General features: G+C 50.0%; 1 protein-coding gene across 2 annotated transcripts in view; it reads left to right on the forward strand.

Annotated features, from left to right (window-relative positions):
* The first annotated feature begins 2999 nt into the window (after positions 1-2999).
* Positions 3000-18142, forward strand: part of LOC138580959 (perforin-1-like) — a 100431-nt gene continuing 85288 nt past the window's right edge. For both annotated transcript variants that reach the window (XR_011304380.1, XM_069651918.1), the window contains exon 1: positions 3000-3133. The gene's annotated coding sequence lies outside the window, so the exon portion shown is untranslated. The remainder of the gene's footprint in view (positions 3134-18142) is intronic.

Here is an 18142-nt window from a genome sequence, read left to right on the forward strand (position 1 = left end):
CACTCAAATGGCCTGGGCTAAGCAATGCCTCCAAAAGATTGAGAAGGAAAACGTTTTCACAAAAAGCCGCAAAGTACAATACCGTGGGATAAACTGATTTTTCCGTATCACAGCATCGCCAGGTGATGTCACACTGGTTCTACAGACCTAAATGTGTCCACCTAATCACCTCTGCTGATTCATACTCTATGCACTTTATTGTCTCGTCTTCTTCTTCTTGCTGATAGATTTTTATCCATCAGCAGTGATTTTTGGATACCGAGGCTTGAGCCTCGTTACTCCATCTTCTCTGGTTGAGTATGTAGTCGTGGGTTAGGATTCTTCATGGTCTGTGTGGACTTGTCACAGTAGGGCTGGTTTCACTGGGTCTTCGCCGTGATGGGCCGAAGGAAGCGGCACTTCATTGTGGTGTCCGTCCACTTTTAATAACCCTTGTGTGGAGGGACCAAGCTCTAGCTCGGTGTCATACTTGGCGCCATGTTAATTTTTATAACTAGTTCTTTCTGATGCAGGTGTGTTGTTTTGTAGAAAACTAGAAGTTACTAGCACCGAAGTTGACAAACAAAAGTTACCAATCTTGCAGAGAAAAGACTGAGCTGGCCTTGCCATGTTTTGTTACTTGGATCTGGCACGTTAACACGGCTCTCTGCAACAAGTGCTTAACAAACTGAACTATCATGTGAACCATCTTGTCACTTAAACATATCAAGGTGCATTTTAACTTTGGCTATCGCTTGCAATCAATATATACCCCAAAGAAGTAATATTTCCACAGCCAGTGATGATATTGAGGCATAGTACATCCATGTGAGGATTACTTGTTTACAATGTAATAAATAGCGGTCCATTATGTCGGTCTGACAGCACAGCGAGCTAAGTGCTCCCCCCTAATGTTTGTGAGCAGCGTGCTGTGACAGGTTCGAATCCCGCCAGTGTCTTCTGGTATTTCAGCGCTCTGAGACCCATGGGTGTGTAGCGCTATAGAAGACATGCATTATTATTATTAGGGAGACACATGCCACAACAGGGAATAAAGTGTAATAAAAAATATCATAAAGCCCCTTTTGAAGTTTAAGTTATTTCCCATTTATTTTTACCCAGAAAGTTAGTTGTGTTGGGGCAAACATGTATAATGTACAAATGCCATTGGACCTATAAGGAACATAACTTGTCTGTTTGTTTAAGTGATTTATATAGCGCTCCGAACCGGAGGTATCTGGGCGCATTGCATAAGGTTACAAGTTTACATGATCATAAGGTTACAATTTTACATAATCATATTTGCAGACAGTACAGGTACAAATATTCAGCACAGGGCAAGAGTGTAATACAGTATAATACAGAGTCCAGTATGCAGCAGTAAGTCAGATGCCATCCTATAAATGTCATTGGTCCTTTGCAGAAAGCCAACAAATGGTGTTTCTCCTGAAGTTGGGGAAGGAGTGATCTGATCTCAGAGAGAGAGGCAGGGTGTTCCATAGCTGAGACGCCCTAACCGGGAAACTGCTCCAAGCAAGAGTGGTTGAGTTATTGTCCTCTGATATGATATTCACATGTGCAAGAAGTAACAGAGCTTCGGATCTCTTCTTCCCAAACAATGAAAGCCCATGATTGCCCTTGCAGCTTCCACTTTCCTAACACACTGATGGATGCTTTCAACACACTTCAATTACAACACACATTTTCAATATTTAGGAAACTGCAAGTTACCCCCGAAGAAACTGAAATAGATTTACTTGTAGGGCAGCTGCTTTTAAGATCCACCATTCCCCAGTGGCAGCAAACCCACCGCAGCGTTTACTCTTACAACCCAAGTGCACTCTTTAGAAAGAAAACGAGTCTGATTATTTCCATTTGGGATCTGTTAGGGCACATTAGTAGACGATGATTGCGTCATTAATGCTGGGCATGCCGGCACATATAGCTGCACCATGAGGCAGCTTTCCCAACTTAAAAGCTATCTGGGTGTCATCGGTGTAGGTCTGGAGGGAGGCAAAGTATGGGGCCATGGGGGAGCCAACGGTTCAACACAAACATTAAAGAGCCAGGAAGACTCGTGTTTTGGAGGGAGGAGAAACCCCTCTCGAGAGTCATATCTTGGCTGCCCATTTGGTGTTTCAAGTAATTGAGTATGGGTGTGATTAACGGTGTCAAAAGCAGCTGATAAGTCAAGGAGGACAAGAATTGCTGGGGCACCATTGTTCTCCACTGAGAGTAGCAACTCGGTCCTCATTAAGAGCAACGCAGGTTCTGTCCCTGTCCCTGTGATTGGCCAGAAGCCAGATTAACGGCCATGCAGCAGGTTGTTGGCCTCACTATATGTAGCACATCAGTTTTTGGGTGGACATTTTCCCCACAATTTCGGACAGGAAAAGAGTGTTGGCTTCTGGCCTATAGTTGGCCAGGATGGTGGGATCATCAGAGGGCTTATTCAGACGAGGAGTGATGTCAGTTTCTTGCAGGCTGTGGGGAGCGACTAGTAATGAAGGAAATGCGACAAGCAAAGCCAGCCAGGGAGGCAGCTGCGAATGTTTATGAAATTGACTATCCTGTCGACTGGCACAGGCAGCCAAGACAGAATGAGCGGAACGTAACATCTCCATGAATTGCAGGTTCAAATAATGATTCTCCTTTTGTTTTGGGAATAAAGAAAATACATTTGAGGAGAGGGTACTGTAGTCAAGTCTGGCCACCAAGGGGTCAGCTAACAGTTGTCCGCTGTATTGTAACCACAACCGCAGATTAGCAGGAAAGTGGTGAGAGGGGGAGGAAGCAACATCTTTGCTGTGAAATCTAGAAATGCGATCAAATAAAGGTGTCATCTTGAAGTGTGAATTTTGTTTTCAACACCGCAGCATGGGGATAATGACAGCAGTAGGTGCCATTTTGTGTGTTTTACACTGTTTGCGCTTCTGTGGTCAAGGTGTTACCATCACACTGTGGAGGCTCTCCTTAAAAGAAGATGCAGAGTGGAAGGGCGGCCACTCTGGTTTATCAGGAGAGGGCGCCCCGGTCATTCCAGATGCAGCGTGGTCTCTGAAACTTGCTGGAAGGGCAGGACACCCCAACTCCTGCCGAGCGGGACCGGCGCAGAAACATCAACTGGGAAGAAGGGAAAGCAGAGCGAGAAGAGGTATGTCTTAAAATCCATCCTTGCTGCATCTGTCAGTTTGATAAGAACTCTTCAGAGCATTTACCGAACTCTACTACTTTCAGACCCATTGCTAATTCAGTACACTAAATGGAGCTTAGCTTTTCTTCATAAACCGTCGCTGCAACTGTCATCTTCTCCTTTTAGTTTGTTCAGACCATTTTTCAATGAAAGGCCCTTTGCCCATTTCCTTGGTTCAAATTAGACAGTAAGACCCCAGCTAGCCAACACATCCCATGCCTAGAAGAAATAGTAATTGGTGTTTGTCTCGCCCTCTCTTTTCCAACTGGGAACACCTCACGAACTTAGCACTCACGATCCTGCTGTCACCAGGCCGGGATTCAACACGGCACATGCCTTACCCAAGCCACAGATCCTATTGGTATAGTTGTCCTCTGCCTGTAAATTGTCCAAAGCCCTGACTGACAGTGAATACGCATGTGTACGGCTGACCCATCATGCATGGCCAGCATACAGCATAGCTTAATCAAGCAGTTGCAAAGCCAACAGTTTGGACTTTTGTGTAGGTGAGGGATAACCCTTTGTCAGGCACCTCAGTGATTGTACTGCCTAGCCATAAAGCTGCAAAAGCTGGAAAATAGTTTAAGTAGGCGAACCTATAGTAGCAGTACGTGGATAATCCTGTAAACAGCCAAAACCTCTGGCTTTACCGCTGCTTGTTTTTAACAGGATTTCAGATGGAAAGACACAGATGCTGCTTATAAATCCCGTGGCCGAAGGCACACCTCGTTAAGACATTTGTATTACACTAGTAGCCCATTGAGAGCAGCAATTACACCATTACTAACAGAAGACTGCTAGTAGATAGCTCACGATTAATACTATTGAGGGTTTCAAAAAAGCAATACACTGCCACTTCTACCTGCATTGTGATAGTAAAATAGGCCATGTCAGCTGAAAAGCCAGACATTCACAGATCCACCTAGAACTCTTCACTGGAAGTTCACCTCAGATCGGAGCCACACAGGGATGCACCATGGGTATGCAAATTAGCTGAAAAGCTTGCTTTTTGTTTCATATGAGTAAATTGTGATTGTCCTATAGGACAGGAGCTATTTTATACATAACTTTGTGAACCCAGAATTGACAGCTCTCCAGGTTATAACAACCATCACATGTGTTATAACAACCATCTCATGCTAGGTGTCAGCAGGGGAGGCCAGTGGGCAGCCGTCAACCAGCAACGACCAACAAGGCAAGTGTAGCCGAGATGGTCCCCTCCTTACAAAATGTAGATTCCCGTTATACATTAGTCTACGTCAAACCTTAATGAACATTTCAGACCCTACTGTGTTAACATAGTATATATCATAAACTCCTAGACCTTGCCCCTTGCCTGTCCAACATCTAGATTGTGCAATCAAGGAATACTGTGTTGTATTCTTCCCTCTTAGGACTGTTTTACAGCTAGGTTGTGCTTTCAAAGAGTACTGTGTTGTATTACACCACCTTAAGACTGTCCTACATCTAGATTGTGCCTTCAAAGATTTCTGTGTTGTATTCCACCCTCTTAGCCGGTCTCACATCTAGATTGTGCGCTCAAGAGTACTGTATTTTACTCTGCCCTCTTAAGAATGCCACACATCTAGATTGTGCGATCAAAGAGTATTGTGTTGTATTCCGCCCTCTTAGCCTGTCTCACATCTAGATTGTGAACTCAAGGGTACTGTGTTGTGTTCTACCAGGTTTAAGTCTGCCTCATATCTAGATTCTGCCCTCAAAGATTACTATTTTGTATTCTACCCTCTTAGCCTGTCCCACATCTAGATTGTGCACTCAAACATACTGTGTTGTATTCTCCCCTCATAACGACTGCCTAACATCTAGATTGTGCGCTCAAAGAGTACTGTGTTGTATTCCGCCCTCTTAGACTGTAGTGCATCTAGATTGTGCATTCAAGAGTACTGTGTTGTGTTCTGCCAGGCTTAAGACTGCCTCACATCTAGATTCTGCCCTGAAAGATTTCTGTGTTGTATTCCAGTTCCACCCCCTTAGCCAGTCTCATATCTAGATTGAGCGCTCAAAGAGTACTGTGCTGTATTCTGCCCGCTTGAGACTGTCTTACATCTAGATTGTGCACTCAATAGTACTGTGTTGTGTTCTGTCAAGCTTAAGACTGCCTCACATCTAGATTCTGTGCTCAAAGATTACTGTGTTGTATTCTACCCTCTTAAGAATGTCCTGCATCTAGATAGTGCACTCAAGATTACTGTGTTGTATTCCGCTAGTCTACCCCCTTAGCCGGTTCCACACCCAGATAGTAAATCCAAGAGATTACTGTTTTGTTTTCTACCTCTCACTCACACTTAGAACTGTTGCCCCTTAGCTACTACTGTATTATATTCTGCCGGTCGAAAACACTCACAAACTGTTCCTGTAAGTGTTAGGCAGAATTATATGCAGTACTCTTTGGGAACACCACACACAATTAAGACTACAAGTGACAGTACAAATTCACCTTTGGTGCAAACCTGTACTACACAGTAAAGTGGGAGCAAGTGGGCAGTAGCAAATAGTTACAGCAATTACTATGATTCAAACAAACACCGACTCAAGGTTTCTGAGTAAAAGAATATACATTTATTTACACATCAGTTGTATAACATCTCCCTAAAGTAAAGCAGTTTAAAAATCACACTCTTAATACATCACACCACTCCCAATAAGTTCCAGACAAGTTAAGCTCACAAAATGAAGTGGGAGCAAAATGGCACTCCAGAAATTTAAAAGGGAGGGAAAGACAAAGTTAGGCAGAAATTGAACCACACCAACAGGTAAGTACTCAGGGTAATTGAGCAAGAGGAACTACAATTATAGAATCAGGGAAAAAAGGCTTACGGCCAAAGTCAATAGACTAAAAGTCTTTTGCTCAAGATCACACGGTTCAGGGTAGTTTGCGGTAAAGTTCGTGCCACGAGTTCCAGACGAAGTTGGTCGGCAGAAAAGTTAGTTCAAAGAGAAGAGAAGGACAAGCCCTCAGATTGGAGAAAGATTTCACACACTTTCACTGCAGCTGAACGAAATGAACAACCGGATTTGCACAGTACCTTAAAACAGAGAGGGAGCTGTAGCTGAGGCGGACGTTCCTGGTAGTTCCTGCAGGCTCATGGTTCCTGAAGCGACTGTCGGACTGACATGAAGTAGGAAGACTGGAGGGTCCTGCACTACCCAGGGAAGAAACCAGCAGCAGAGCGAAGCAACGCATAAAAGCTGCGCTCCTTAAAACCCAAGCAGGGTCCGACCTTCCTGGCTATCTGGCCCACTGTAGCTCTGTACAGCAAATTCGACCAGAGGAGGGGTCCTGGCTTGAAGTTTGGGCAAACTGGTTGGTCCCACCAGCTCAAGGGAAGAAGGTTCCTGGAGGATCCTCTCTGTCGTTGGAGTTTGGAGATTCGGACCTGCAGCAGGGCTTCACCGGGCAGTTCAGTCGATGTAGAGGTCCTCTTCTGTCAGCTCCTCAGCGGTTCTTTCGTTCCAGTGGCGACTATGCCTTTCCAGCCCCAGAGACCTGCTTTTTATGCAGTTTTCCCCCATTGACACAGCCTGGCTGTCAATCACGCAGCAGGGTGGCTGGCCTGGCAAGGACAGTCACCCAGCCAATCAAACAGGAGTGCGACGTGGGCTACCAAGGAAACCCATGGCAGGGGTCCTAAGACCCCTCCCTCACATCCTGCCTACCTAGACTTGCAGGCGCCTTAAGGAGGGCTTCTGTGCAGAAGCCTGCGAAAAGATGGCGAACAAAGGAACCAAACCTGGTTTGGCATGCAGAGTAAAACACTAAAAAGACTTTTACAAAAAGAAATGGCGCATAAACTAAGCCGGAGCCGAAATAAATTATATTTGGTCAAGCGGGTTTATGTTCGAGGCAAATAAAATAGCCTAAAACAATTCCATGGTTATTTAAGATAACCGCGGTATGAAAAATAGGGTAGTTACCACTGCCACCAGCCAAGTCTTGATGAAAAGGGAGCGAAACAGTGCTCCAAGAGAAACAGACAAAACGGGATACAAATGAACCCTTTCCAATACTCCATGTAAGATGGGGGGTACTGGGTCTGTGATTTAAAGAGACTAAATAAAGTTAATGGCAACTTTACATGTTTCTGGGAGACAGTAGTCAGTCCCAGAAAAATGGAGTCAGTGGGAAGTCTAAAAGACAACCCTGTGTCACTGCACTGAAGGTGCTGTGTAAAACACAACAAAATGATGCCCATGGAGTAGGTGAGGCTCCAGAGCCCAAGATCACACAATTGGTAAAATCACACACAGCAAAACACATATAAGAGTGGGAAAAGGGTTCACACTCTTACCAGGTGAAAAAAATAAACCCTAGAAATCCAGCAAAGCTGCTGAGGGATAAGGGAAATTAGCCATTTTGGAGAATTCTCCCTAACAGTAAGAATCTCCCGAATCTTGACAGCGTCCCCACGAGATCTATGTGTTGTATTTCGCCAGTCCAAAAAACCCTATCCATAAACTGTTCCTATTAGCCTATCACACTTCCTGATTAGTAGATTTAAGGCCCATCTACCACCCCTAGCTCAACAATCCCAGCTTCACAACAACAAATGGAGACTCCTGCTCATAAATGTCCCCCTATAAGACCGGCCCTGATTCCTAGAATCCCCCTCTCCCTCCCTCCCCTCCTCACCCATCCCCCTCAGCCCCAGATCCGCGCTCTAGCACCTACCTTCTCAAACCCCTGCACCATCCCCGCCCTGAGCACAACCCTTGAAACCCGCCCACGAACTTCACTGCAGCCTAATGCCACTGGCCCACTCTCCTACCACCACCCCACATCCAACTCTAAAATCAGAGGTGTTCTCTGGTGCGCCAAGCAACTCCCTCTGCTATTCCCTTCAACCCTTCCCTCCAAATCTCATCGTCCTCCATCCTCCCATTGACTACTATTGAGAACTCCCTAATACCCCTCCCCAAGACACCTTGCTCCCTATCAAACTCGCAAACCAGAGGAGCCCGATGGCACTCCAACCAGTTCAAACCCTCACCCTCTTCCACCCCTTCCTTATACCCCCACTAAACATCCCTCCCTCCCTTTCGCCCCCTTACCCCCAAGTTCATCTCCCCTCGCCCTGCTTCCTCTCCCCCTCTCTCGACTTCTCTCCCTGCACTCTGGACCCCCCAATCCCTTCAAGACTCTCTCCAATCCCTAACCACCGAATTTGCCTCACTCCCACAGACCATCTGTCCACTTGCCCGCCCCATCTCGACTCTACCCTCACCCCTCTCATATCCTCCTTCGCCTGCCTACTATTCCCAGCCTCCACCGATGTAACTGATTTAACCGATCTAACCCCATGGCCCACCACTCAAAATCTTTGGGCACCCCACCCCCTCATTACCCCTCCATTCCCAGTCTCAACAACCCAGAATGTCCCACTGCCCCCTCTCCTCCTCCACCCCCCCCCCAAGCTCCTCCTGTTCACCTCCCGATGACCTCCTCCATGACCACAACCCACGCAGTAGTCAACTGCATCCTTTTTAATGCCCGCTCTGTAGTGAAAAACAGACACAGCATCTTGGACCGCCTCTCCTCTGACAAAGCAGACCTAGTCTTTATAACCGAAACCTGGCTCTCCGATGACTTTGCCCCTGTTGCACATGAAACATCCCCCCCCCGGCTATTCGCTCATCCCGCTCAATAGACCTTCCAGAGGCGGCGGCATGGCAGACCTCTTCAAATCTCACTTCTCTGTCTCACTCGTTGAATCTCAGACATGCAATCCATCATGCAAATATCTTCTGGTTAAACTCTTGCTACCTTCGACTTTCTCCCGCAGCTTCCTACGCATCTACAGACCGCCTGGTTACGACAGACATTTCTCAAACAACCTCTGTGATTCTGTAGCTACCATTCAAGTAAATCACCCCTCTCTGACTCTCTTAGGTGACTTCAATATCTGGTTGGACGTTCCCACCAACCCCATGACCCATCAACTGGTCGATAGTCTTTATGCACTCAACCTCTCCCTTCATATGAACGGTCCAACCCACTCTAGGGGGCACACCGTAGATGCAATCTTCAGCTCCCACTACCTGATTCATCTATTCCCCCATACCCCTCATCTGGTCCGAACACTTTGTTATCCCTTTCTCCATCCTCAGTCCCTTCCCTCCCTCTACACCCCCCAGAGCTCCCCCCAAGACCTCAAATTCTGGAACAAAGTAAAGATCCCCGACCTAGCCGAAGCCCTACTTCTTAGATCCCCTACAACGCCCCGCACCCCAAACAGATCCCTAACCATCGACTCCTCCAACTCCTTGCTCAATGAATAACTAATTCCTCTCACCCCCTCATGCCCCACTTCCTCACGCAATGGACCATTTCCTAAATGGTTCACAACTGAACTGAGGAACACCAAAAAACAAAATAAACTTCTTGAACGCAAATGGCGAGCGTTAAAACAGATCTCAGCAGATCCGCTTTGCCCTTACACCATCGTAACTACAAAGCCAAAATCCGGAATGCCAGAAAAGCCTATTACAACAAACACATTCTCAACTGTGGAAACAGCAGCAAAAACTCCATAAAATAATTTCTGAATTTGTCAAACCCACTTGCACCTCTACGCAATCTGCCCCATTACAATCGCTCTGTGACTCACTACCGCTACACTACTACACCACTGTCCTTGATAGGACGTCCGCCCTTAACAGCAAACTGTCCCTCCTCCCCACCCAATGACCACGCAACCCTACAACCCCCCCTCCACCCCATCCCAGATCCACCCACCTTCAACTCGTTCAGACCCATCTCCAGAGACGAGTTTCTTGACCTACTATCTGCTAGAAAACTGTCTTGCTTCCCCCCTTGAGCACTGCCCCACCTGTGTCCTAAAAGAAATATTCTCGTCCACCTGCGCAGGCGAACACGAGAGATCCATACTGAATGACTCTCTCAGCTCTGGAATCTTCCCATATGCCTTCAAAATTGTGCATGTCAAGCCTCTTTGCAATAAACAATCCCTCGACCCCCTCGACCCCAAAAACTACAGACCCATCTTGAACACCAGATTCCTTGCAAAACTCATCGAACAAACAGCATACTCCCAGCTAAATGAGAACGGCCCATTATATCTGCAAGAAAAGCTAGAACCTTACCGCCCTCACGCGCACCCTAAGATCAAGCACTGCCCTCCTTTTAGTGATCCCTACCACTAACTCTGTAAAGGATCAGAGGGTCTGCTTTCTCAGTCTTGGGGTCGACTCTGTGGAACACGCTTCTCCCACATATTCAACACACCCAAGACTATATGACATTCCACAAAGTACTAAAAACGTGGCTCTTTCCATAACACCAACCTCAACCTTAAGAAGCGACTGAATTCCCAAGAAACAGAAAGACTTAATACCATGCGACCCATCCATGTCAGCAATTAACACAAACATTGATTCAGCCATAGACAACCCTATTGCTGAATACTGAACAATGGATCTCCTTGGATCATCCCTCTTCCCAAGTTGTGTCCCCCAGCCCATTTGGCCCGTATCGTCACTCTGTGCCACCACCCAGGATCCCTGTGATATCGCCCAGGATCACCGCGAGATCGCTGTGTACTCTCTGGCCCAGTTCCGGCACTGTATGCCCCATCGGCTCCATCCCACCATGTATCACTACGTGCCCCATACCCCCTGTTCCCTGTGTCTCACTGTCCCCCTCCCCTCTAGCCCTGTGTTGTCTCTGCGCATCCCACCGTGGCCCTGGTGATATCGCTATGTACCCTCATGCTGTCATAAGTGCTGTCACCATGTGTCTCTGTGTTCCACGGGTTATTTCGCTGTCTGCCTAATCCTCTAGTCCCCGTGATCTCTCGATATACCCTGACCCTTTGTCCCAGTACTGTCCCTGTATCCCCTACCCACTTACTACTCGTATATTCATTGTAACCCCCGACGCTGTGCTATCACTGTACACTCAACCCCTCTAGTCCCTCCGACAACACATCTAGTCCCCTTGATGTCGCTTTGTACTCTTTGTAGCTGTATACCCCTAACCCCACTCCCGTAATGTCGCTATGAATCCGTCTGTATTGCCCTCCCCTCTAGTCCCAGTAGGGTCGCTGTATGCCCACTGCGCCCGTGTGTCGCTGAGCTCCCTGCCCCCTACCCCATGTATCTCTCTAGCCCCTTTGCCCTGTCACTGTAGGTCCAGCCCTCTGTATTTGTGTACCCCTTTGTGCCCGTTTGTCAGTGTGTACCCTGACCTCCTGTTCCCGTGATACCGCTTTACATCCCTCTGCGTCTCCCACCCCTCTAGTCCCCAAAATCCTGCTGTGTGCCCCACTGTGCCTGTGTATTGCTGTGCACCCTACCTTCCTGTTCTGCAGGTTGTCGCTATGCGTCCCTCTGACCACCCGTCCTGTCGCTGTAAGCCCAGTTCTCCGCCGCCGTGTGCCCGTATGTCGCTGTGTTCCCCTGCCCTCCTGCTCCCATGATATCGCTATATTGCTGATGTGCCTGTGGGTCGCTGTGCACCCTGCCTTCCTGTTCCCCATGATCTCACTATGTATCCCTCTGACCCTCTGTCCTGTCGCTGTAAGCCCAGCCCTCTGCCTTTGTGCCCAGCCCTCAGGCCCTGCCCCGAAACCCTCTGCCCCCTGTGACTGTATGCCCAGTCCATGTGTTGCTGTGTTCCCCTGCCCTCCTGCTCCCGTGATATCCCCTGGAGTATCCCTCCGCCTCGAGTCCCTGCAATGTCGCTGTATGCCCCACAGCGCCCATGTGTTGCTTGTACCGTACCTCCTGGGCTCCATCCAGTTGCTGTAAACCCATCCTTCCAGTCGCTTTGTATCCCTCTGGCCACATGTCCTGTCACTAAAAGCCAAGCCCTCTGGTCCCTGCGATGCCCCTGAGCACGCCTACCCCTCCAGCTCCTGTATTTTCACTGTGTACGCCTGCCGCTCTGGCGCCTGTGACTGTATGCCCAGCCCGCTAGTCCCTGTGATGTCCCTTTTGTGCCCTACCACTCCAGCCCCTGTGCTGTCGATGCTCCCCCTAGTCCCGTAATGTTGTTGTCTACCCAGCCCCTCACCTCCGCTCGATGTCACTGTATATCCACTACCCTTAGGTCCCCATGCTCCACTGCTGCCCAGACCATTCTGTCACTGCGCCAAAAATGCCAGTACAATAGGACGCAACTATGTGCACAGCCCTTGCCCCACTGCGGTGATGCAATACGCCCATCCTCCTGGTCCCTTATGATATCTCTGTGTACCCATAACCCCCTCATGTCCCAGGTAGTGACTGCCTGCCCAACCCTCTAAAGTCCGCTTATGTTGCTGTATAGCCAGCCTCTCTGGTCCCGTAATGCCTCGGTAACCAGGCCCCTGCATGCCTGCTGTTTGTCCCTGCCACGGCTCTCCACGATCTGTACCCAGCCCTCCCGGTCCTCATGTACTGTTCCTGGCATGCCCGCACTGTCCGTACCACACCACTTAATTCAAAGCGCATTATCCTTAGGCGCTTCATGCAAGAACCATCATGTCATATCACTACGCTTAATCTCTACTCTACACCATCACTCAATTAGAGTACAGCTATATCCCTCGATAAATTCGGCCTAGCTGCTCACATACGAACACTACCCCACGAACACCCCATCACTCTAATAAAACACAGCTATAGCCCATTACATACCGGCCTAGCTGCTCACATAAGCATCCTACAGGCCTAACGCAGCCAGAACCCTGTCTGGGTGTCCACTCACCAGACTGCACAAATTCAACTGATATCTCCATCACCACACCTAATGCTAGGATGCAGCTACCATCGGGTAATTACACCATCTGCACACATAACTGGTGCACCCACGCACCCTACGTCACCAACTTTCTCTACTTGCTCTAATGACCTGCACTGCGGTCCCCGAGGTTCAACCTACCAGGGCTTTGAGCTCATACCAATGATGTATAGAGCGCTATATAAATGCCAAATAACATAACGTAACATAACACTTGCAGGCCCTTTACCAAACAGTGTCTGATATGACTGGTTTATAGAGCTAACTCAAAGTAATCTCACGTGTTTTGGGTGGGGCGAGGCAGGAAGTGGGAGGGAATGTCCATAAAGACTAGGGCGACCAGGGGCAGTCAATGGATGGGTAAATAACCCAACAGCACCCACAGGCTGTCACTCCCTCCAAACATTGCATCTCCCTATTATCTTCACTTCCTGTGAGAATAGTTTCAGTGCCACCTAATAGCCAAAACAAAAAAAAAGTCCAGTGTGGACTCGCTTCAAATCCCATTCAGAAGCTTCAGAATGGAGGTCCCAGAACCCCATGGATGTGAAAAAGTTCACTGGAAAAACTACACAGACACGCGTGGAATAACGGACACTCCCGACATCAACCAAAGAGGGCCGCTTAGGATCCTATTAATGGACTGCACGCTGCAAAGCAAAACACAAATCGAAATGCGTTTTGGGTTAATGGGAATAACCAATAAATGTGGCTTAATAAAATGATGCTCGTATATGACAAAGACAAGGCAAAACAATGTACCTTTTTTTCTAAACGATACCTCTGTTGGGGGCGGGTCGGAGCCCCCACGCGATCCCGTAAGCCCCCACCACATGAAGGATTCACTCCGGCACCAGTCCTTCGTGTTCGGGCTTCCCGGTCGCTCTAACGCGGCCGGGAACGCCCCCTTTATTTATACACAGCGCGGCGGCGTGACACGTCACGCCGCCGCGTAAGCCCGTCATCGGGCAGCGCCACACTCCTCCTTTTCCGGGAGGAACAACAACATAGATTAACAGTAACTTTATTAACCAGAAAACCACACATCTATCATAAACACTACTGCACACCCAAAAACCCCTTTAATGTCATCCACCCAGATCTTCTCACCCCAGTTCACTAACCAAGCGTCCCACAACATATTCGCTGAGGTAGGCAGGTTTCCCTCGCCCATCCCTCTGGGGGTACCTCCGGCCTACCTCCGGCACGTGACGTCCTTCCGCCGCGTCTCCCCGGACTGGGGATTCGGGTACTTCGTCCCAGAGACCTCCGTCAGCAGGCATGTCTGGTGGATCAGGTTCGGGTGGGGTTTCAGTTCGGGTATCACCCAGCTTCTTAAAGAAACTCACATTTCGGGTGACAGCAGATCGTCCATCCGAGGCCGTCACCATGGACCCTTTCACTGCCACTACATCCAATGGCTCCGGTTCATAGGGGAGCGAGAGCTTGCCGTGGGGGTGTCGGTTGCGGATAAGGACCTCATCTCCCGGTTCAAGTCTTTGAGGTCGGAGACCCCTGTGCAGGTTTTCTTGTTCCGTTCGGACTCGCCTTTCAGCCTCCACCCGCTGACTATCGATGACCCCTGGTTCTTTCTCCCCAACTTCCGCCAGCAGTCCCCTAGGGCACCTCTTGAATAACGCTTCTGCCGGCGCCACTCCCGTGGCGGCATGTGGGGTGGTGCGGTACACCCGCAGAAACTGATAGAGGGCGCGTTGTAAGGATTGCCCCTGCCCCTGAGCAATTCAGAAGGTTTTGTTCAGAGTCCGCATCAGTCTCTCAGCGTCCCCGTTTGCTCGGGGCCACAGTGGGGAGATCTTCCGGTGCTGTATTCCGCAGCTCTCCATCAACTCGGAGAACCGCTCACTTTGGAAGGGCGATCTGTTGTCAGAGCATAGAGTGTGGGGAAAGCCATGGGCCACAAATATTTTCTCCATCGCCACCACCACATGCTCAAAGGCCACAGATTCGACGAACTCAACCTCCGGGTATCTCGAGTGTTCATCGACTATTACCAGGAAGTGAGTGCCCACTGATGTTGAGCCAAAGTTGGCGTGGACGATCTCCCAGGGCCTCGTGCCTCGGGGCATTGCCTCAATTGCAGGTTCTCATTGCAGAGGAGAGGCCGCCTGACACCAAACGCATGCCGCCACGAAGTCGTCCACCCTTTTCTCCAACTCCGGAAACCAGACTTTCGAGCGGAGCCGCGCCTTGCTCTTGGCGGCGCCCTGATGTCCATGGTGGGCGAGACTGATCGCATCGCTCACCTTTGACCGTGGAATAACGATCCGGTCACCCCGGAGTAGCAGCCCTGAGTCGGAGAACGACAACTCCTCCTTCACCTTCCACAACTGTTCCAGAGCTGTTTTGGCTTCCTGCGTGCGCCCGGACACAGCTCCGAGGATGGACTTCCAAGACCCATTATGCATTGCGTCCTTCAAGATTCGAAAACACTCGTCCTCAGCCGCAGCAGCCTCCAACTGCTCTAGGGACATCGCATTTGGCGTTGCCGCCTCCACCACCATTCGTACATAACTGTCCGCTTCTTCTCTGCAGGTGTCATGTCCATCTCCCCCACCTACTCCCGGATGACGAGACAGGTAGTCTGTGGCATTGTTGGCCCCTGGCCTATACACCAGGGTGACGGAATACTCGAGGAGGGCGAGCATCCACCTCTCAATTCTAGCCGGGGTTTTGACGAGGAACCCACCAGTATCGGAAGCAGTGGTTTGTGGTCAGTTACCACCGTCACTGGACGTCCCAAGACATAGAGCCGGAAATGTTTGCAGCCCCACAGCACTGCCAAGGCCTCCCGCTCGATCTGGGAGTACCTCTGTTCTGTTTCGGTGAGCGCTTTGCTCGCATATGCCACAGGTCGAACAGTCCCGTTGTGATCTACTTGAGTCAGCACTGCTCCCAACCCGAAAGGACTTGCATCGACCACAATCTCCGATTCCAAGGCGGGGTCGAAAAACGCCATGGTGTCCCCCGTTGTGAGGGCACCCTTAATGTCCTCAAAGGCGGCCTGTTCGAGAGGGCCCCAGTGCCAAGGGTACTCCTTCTTGGTCAGCGCCCGGAGTGGTTCAGATCTCGAGGCTAAGTTCGGGATGAACCGCCCACAATAGGTTACCATCCCCAGGAAGCTCCTCACGTCCGCCACAGACTCGGCGGCGTTCGCCGCTTTAATGTCCTGAACCTTTTTCGGGTCTGGCGACACCCCCCCTCCTTGAATATGAAGCCAAAGAATTCAATAGAGGGGCGCATGAACTCACACTTCTCCCTGTGAAGGGTGAGGCCCAACGATTGAAGTCGTTTCAGAGTATTATCGAGCCTCTTCATGTGATCCACTTTGGTTTTGGCGAACACCAGAATATCATCGCTGATATTAAGGACGCCCTCCAGATCTGCTAGGGCGCCCCTGATGATGTTTTGGAACACTTCAGCGGCAGACGATACTCCAAAACTCAACCGCTTGTATCGATACAGTCCCCGATGGGTGGTAAACGTTGTTATGTACCGGGACTCTGGATGAAGGACGACCTGGTGATACCTGGCTCGGAGGTCCAGTTTCGAGAACACTCGAGCCCCCTGAACATCAGCAATGATATCATCGATCGTTGTTGTAAGATGGCGCTCCCTTTTGATCGCCTTGTTGGGGAGCCTCATGTCCACGCAAATGCGTACCGAGTCAGGTTGCTTGGGCTTTCTGGCCACCACGATCGGAGACACCCAGGGGGTTGGGCCCTCAAACTTCTCGATGATATCCAGGCTCACCAAGTTGTCCAGCTCCTTATCGACCTGCTCCCTTAAATGGAATGGTACTCGGCGGTGTTTCAATGCGATGGGCTGCACTGACTCATCGATGTGTAATCGAACTGGTTCCCCCGTCATCTTTCCGATCCCACTGAAGAGTGCAGCATATTTGTCAAGGAGATCATTAATGTCCTCCAGGTGGACGGAGTATGCAAAGCTGACGATACCTAAGGCCTCCGCAGCTGCGCAACTGAGCAAGGTATTACTGCTCACCGGGGTCACATAGAATCGAGCCTTGATTTGTGAGCCATCATGCTCCACACCTCCCACAGGTTTTTCCAACCGCCGGGCATTCTGCCATGTGAGGGAGGTCGTACCCGCACTTCTGGCACGACTCCCCGGCTCTTCCTGCCCTGTCTCGGGGTCCTCCTCCCGGGCGTCTCACTCCTCGGCCACCCTGCCACACGACACACACCTCCTCCGACCTCACTGACCGAGACCCTGCTTCCATCTTGTTGGCTCGTGCTTCTGCTACCTCGTGGCACCTGCCCATCTCCAGTATGCGGGGCAGCGTGATGCCCGGCTCTCTCAGGACTTGCCTCCTGAGCTTGCCGGAGGAGCATGCCTGGATTAGCATCGTGCGCATCATGTAGTCTGCATCCCCCCATGCACATCCAAGGGAGAGGCGGCGTAGGCGACCATAAAAAGTGTCCAGTGTCTCCTCTTCCTTCTGCTTAGCCGAGAGCATGACGAACCTCTCATAGTCCACGTTTGCAAGGGGAAGGAAATGTGCAAGGAGTGCCGCCTTGGCCGCATCATAAGAGTTGTTGATTGGTGTAAGCGATTCAAATATCTCCTGGACTGCCGGCCCTGCCGAGTACAGCATGGTGGCAATTCTGCTGTCATCATCCGTCACCTGAGCAGCCCTGAAATACATGTCGAGGCGACTCACCCATCTTCTCCATCGGGGCCCCATGCTCGAGGGTGGGCCCGACGCATCGAACTCCGGGATGGGCTGCAAGGCGGCATGGGCCGCGGGTGCTCGTGCTTGAGCCATGATGGGAAATCCTGGTTGTCCAGGTGGCGGTCCTGCAGGGGCTTGAATCACCGGAGGTAGGACGGCCTGTTGTTGAGCCGCTGCCTGGCCACGATCGCGGGGGAGCGACGCTGCTGCACCACCACTGTCTGAATCCTCAGAGTCACCCATGGGCTTGAGCGCACAGGCACCCCCACCTACTGTCCTGAGGGCCGCAACTCAAACTCCCACCATCAAAGTGCGACTCATCCCTCCTTTCCGGGCACACGAACAGTTCAAACAAGGGGAGGCTTCCGGACAAGGCACCAGTGGATGCACAAAAGACTCAGATACCCAGAGCAGCCAAGCTTGATGATGAAGAAGACAAAGAAAGAAGAAGAAAAAAAAACCCACGGCACTCTGATGATGAAGAGGACAAAGAGAA

The sequence above is a fragment of the Ambystoma mexicanum genome, chromosome 3p (genome assembly GCF_040938575.1).
Source record: "Ambystoma mexicanum isolate Mex_15411 chromosome 3p, UKY_AmexF1_1, whole genome shotgun sequence".
In the NCBI taxonomy this organism is placed as follows: Eukaryota; Metazoa; Chordata; class Amphibia; order Caudata; family Ambystomatidae; genus Ambystoma; species Ambystoma mexicanum.